This window comes from Drosophila sechellia, chromosome 3L (genome assembly GCF_004382195.2).
Source record: "Drosophila sechellia strain sech25 chromosome 3L, ASM438219v1, whole genome shotgun sequence".
Lineage (NCBI taxonomy): Eukaryota > Metazoa > Arthropoda > Insecta > Diptera > Drosophilidae > Drosophila > Drosophila sechellia.
The window spans coordinates 21,029,921-21,034,638 of NC_045951.1; positions in this window are offsets into that span (position 1 = coordinate 21,029,921).

The following is a 4,718-nucleotide window of genomic DNA, read 5'->3' on the forward strand; positions in this document are numbered from 1 at the left end:
TTCTTTGAATACAACTTCTCGAATTTATCTGCATCTTACAATAAATGTAAGATTGGCTATCGCAACTGGTAAAAAGAAATCCATATTATGGAGATTTATTTTTAAGAGGGCATGTGGCTGGCCGTATACCCCGCATTTTGCAGGTAACATGAACTCAGCGCAAAAGTTATGAGCACAAAATGCAAAGTCAAGCAAGCAAAATCCTATAATTAAACAATTATAGCAACTCCCACTTTTGCTCGTGGTCATTCGCTGGCCCTGGACCCTTGCGATATGTGCGCTACTCCTCCTCTTTGCGGTCAGGACGGATTTCGCTCAGTGTAGCACGACGCAGGTAGTGGTGGAGGAGGAGCTGGACAAGTCGGAGGAGTGGGCGGAGTTGGAGGAGTTGGGGGAGTCGGGTGGCAGGGGACAGAGCGCGGTAGCACAAGTACTTCCTTCTGTGCGAGGAATGCTAGCGATTCTCGGTCCTCCATTCTCGACTGCGCCCCAAGCTCCACCTCCGTCTGGCGGTCTGGGGATCAGGGGATCTGCATTCTGGATTCTGGAGTCAGCAAGTAGAAGCCGTCGGAGGCCCAAGCCCCGAGTGCCGAGTTCAAATGCATTTCGATCTCTGGCATTGACACTTGCGGTTGTTAGTCGGAGGTCGAGAACCACAGCCATAATTATAATACCCACGAGGAAAACCCCAACCATTAGTGTGAAATAGATTGCAAGCATAAGCTGAGAGAGCTTAGTATTTCCAGAAAAATGTGGCCTATTAAGGATGTTTTTTAGTTGCATCCACACATTCTAGAAAAACTCAGACTTCGATTATAGTTGAATTGCCGGAGAATTTAGTCACTTCCAATAATGAATAAACCCTAAAACTTTCAAGTAAAATATATCCTGAGCTTCTATAAGAGTGTTGTGGGTCCTTGAATGTTCTTTCTTGTTCTGGAGGTGCAACCTGCATGCTTGAGATTGGGAAGTTCAACTGCAGCCACTAATGATATGTAGATGACGGCATATGAACCTCGAACTAAACCATGTATTTAGTTTTACGTGCGGGCAAAAGACCAAAAGAAACTGGACGAGCACAATAAATTATTTGGGACGACTCGATCTCACCCCCGAATCTGGACCGCAAAGTTCGTCTCGGAATCTGAGAATCTCGGAATCTGGGTAACTGTGGAGCGTTGGAGCGCTGGGCGCTGGGCAGCTCGACCTGCTCCTGCGTGGCTCCACTCGTTTATCTTGCCAGCAGAAGACACCTCGGACACTCAGACTTCCAGACCAAGTCGGAGCTGAAGTCTCAGCCTCGATAATTAACACACAAGCGCGGGGCGTGATGAGCAACGGACCGCAGAACCAAACAAATTATTAAAAATGAATTAGTGGAAATATAAATATATGATTTCGAAGTCCCATGGACCGATGGGGCCACGTGCTCCTAGGCATCCACGTCCACATCGCATCCACATTGGGCCCTGATTGCGCCGCTGGTCAAGTTGCCTTCGGGGTCGCAACTCCCAGCTCCATGCACACACTCGACTGCAATTGCATTTGAATGTTTTTCGAGGCTTCGGCCTCTTTTTGTTTAAATATATAAAAGCCATTAAATACTAATCTATTCTCGATTGCTCTTCTTCGGCTACTTCGGGCACCTAATGACGCGCGGCCAACATTTAGGCCACCATCGGGCCAGGGGACCAGTGGGTCCCGTCCAGTGCAAGGAGGCAGTGTCTCCTCCCTCCTAAGTATGATTAATTAATAATGCAGGTAAGCATGTAGTTCGGCGTCCACATGCGCATGTACCGCAGTGGCTAACCGTGTTATTATGCACATTAGCCAACCGTGTCATTATTTTATTATTATTGTTATTCCGATTTCGTACTCATTTAAATGCTCATTAATAAAATCGAACTGCGAAGATTTCGGCAGTTCATTTCGAGCAACCGAAATTGTTTTGGGCTGGAGTTGCATCTTTACTACGAAAGCCTCCTTAATAAAATCTTTTATATCATATGATCCATTGGAAATCAGGCACTATCTTAAAGAAACAACTCAAAAAATATAGAATATGTGGCAATGTTTTAGACTTTATTTATTTGTATTACTTAATGTTTACATATCTAAACTCGAAAAACTCTTGTGGAAACATACGGATAAATTGCGTAGTTGATTTTCATATCGAATATGTTAATAAAATATAACAAAGTCAAATTTATGCTAAATTCATTTTTAAAAACTTCAAGTCGAATCCTGTTTTTAAACTTCCCTTACAATACCGAAACCCAATTGATTTTCCTAAAACTACACAATAAGTGTAAATGCAGATCATATCAAAGCATTTTAGAAATATGATGTATAAATATAATGGGATATTATTACTAGAAAAAGCGTGTGTCCCTAACTTGTTACTAATAATTATTATTTTTTTCTTAGATATGAATAAGGGTTTTAGCCTAGTGCCAATATTATAATGGCAACTGTAGTTTTGCGCACATTAAGACCAAATGCCTCGTATTAAGCTAGCTAATGTTTTGGTGCACAAATTATTGATTTTCGAAAAGCGCAGGGAGTTTCCTTTTCGCGATGCCCCTGCGACATTTTCCTATTTTGAAAATAATGGAGGCACGCGAAGGTAGCAGATAACTAATAGGGCATCACACGGCCAAGATGCAGACGTAAACATCAGAGCCTTTCCCCTTCCACTCAAATGTATCTGTATCTGACGAGCGTATCTGAAACGCGCAAAGAGAGCCTGCTGGCCTGCTGGAGAGCTAAGAGAGCGAAGAGAGCGCGCCAGAGCGAGACGGCACGCGCAGAGCAGGACGGCGCGCGAGATAAATAGAGTCGGGGGTGAGTCGAAGATACATACCGCCTCGAACGCGCTGCCTGGGAACTCTGCCAGCATCCCCAAAAGCGATATGGTATGTACAGCCCGAGCAGAATGTGTATTGGGGCTGTTCAGTTGTCGGTGACACGGGGGATTGTAACTCACTCCCCCTTTTGGGGCTTATCCGAAGCAGTACCTCTACACTCGGGCAAACGAGTGGGGTATTTCTTACCTATTAGTACCTGTCGACGTTAAGCTTATACCCAAATAATTGTGGTACCTTCAGATATGAACGGTAATTGCCTAATATCGGAGTATAGAAAATACGACTCAATGGTTAGAAAGATCTATTTGGACTGATGCATCGCTTATCTTAGGGTTATCAAATTATAACTTAACAGAATACTCTATTAATATATGTGTTCGAACTGTTATATTCCACGGAGATATCCAAAAGTAGCTTGAAATTGACGAATATATCTGAAGTTCTTTTAAGAAACGGTTCATACACTTTTTCCTTGGCAGCATTGAGTTAATTTCTAAATTTGAAATTTGTTTTGATTGTACTTCTACTTCTGACTAACCATGATTACTTCAACATTTTTCGAAATTTTAATGTTTATGGGTTGAAAGTTTCTGCAATATGTTTCTATGTGTAATCTTTATCTTTTTCAACCGTACCTTGCTGCCCTGACTTGAGTAAGTCCCCTTTTTTTCCCAGTGCAGTACATAGGCACACACATAATGCCCCCGGCCGTGGGCAACGAAATTCGGGGAGTGGGCGAGACAAATATTAAATCAAGCTGTGTACTATGTACTGGCCATGCGGCACATAAATATTTATGTATCTGCATGTAGACACACCAGGGTGTGTGGGGCTATGTGTAATTATGCACTTATCACTCTACATGAGCCGTGTCCGTTGCCGTTGCCGACTTTGCTAAGTTCCATTTCCTCGGGAGCTATTGTCCGCATATAGAAGGAGTCCGCCCGAATCTCAGATGTACGCATGTACATGCGTCCAGGGAGTCGCAGTGCGTATGTACAGGTGCCCACGAGTCCGTACATACGTATCCGTATCCGTCCATGTACAGAAGCTGTATGTGGAATTGCGACGGAGGGAGGAGGCTGAAGGCCCACATACAGCCTTTGCTGCGCGCTATCTTGGCAGGACTTTCGGGGGGCTGGGACTGCGACTGAGGATGGCGATGGGGATGGGCATGGGATCTGGGTGGCGTGAGGTGGAAGGTGGGGGGAGCTGGAGCTGGGATCTGGGTGGCACATGACCAACAGAAGCTGCATGCATACACCCCCGGGTGGAACAGTACATAGCCAACGGCTGGGTCTTCGGTCGCACGGAACTGAGCGGAGTGGAGCGGAGCGGAGTGTAAGCTGGGCTGGGGAATCCTTTGGCCGAAAACCACAAAGGAGATACGGAAGTTGGCTCAGACGACGACGACGGCGCTACTGCAGCTCCTCCAGTGCCGATCCGCAGCTGGAACCTCTGGCACAAGTGCGAGTGCAGGAAACCGGAGCGGAAATTCACTGGGCGGATGTCAAGTCCAAGTTCAGGCCGTGTTCCTTTACCGAGTTACCCCGTAACTAAATAACCGTGTTTGGGTCTCAAGTTCCGCCGGCATCCGCACGTGATTCCCCACTACAAGTGCCAGTCCGCTTAAAGTAAAGTTCGGTGTCCGTTTCCACTTGGAGTATCTGCATCCCCGCGCGGAGACATCCTAGGTCGATTAACATAAATTTGCACTCGGTGGCCAACTGCGAAAGCTGTCATCATTCTGGATTTTACAAACAACTTCCGACGGAAGGTCGGTCGGACAACAGCTGCCACTGGGCCCAAATTGGCAAATTGCTTTAACCAACTTTTCGTCTATTTCCGTAG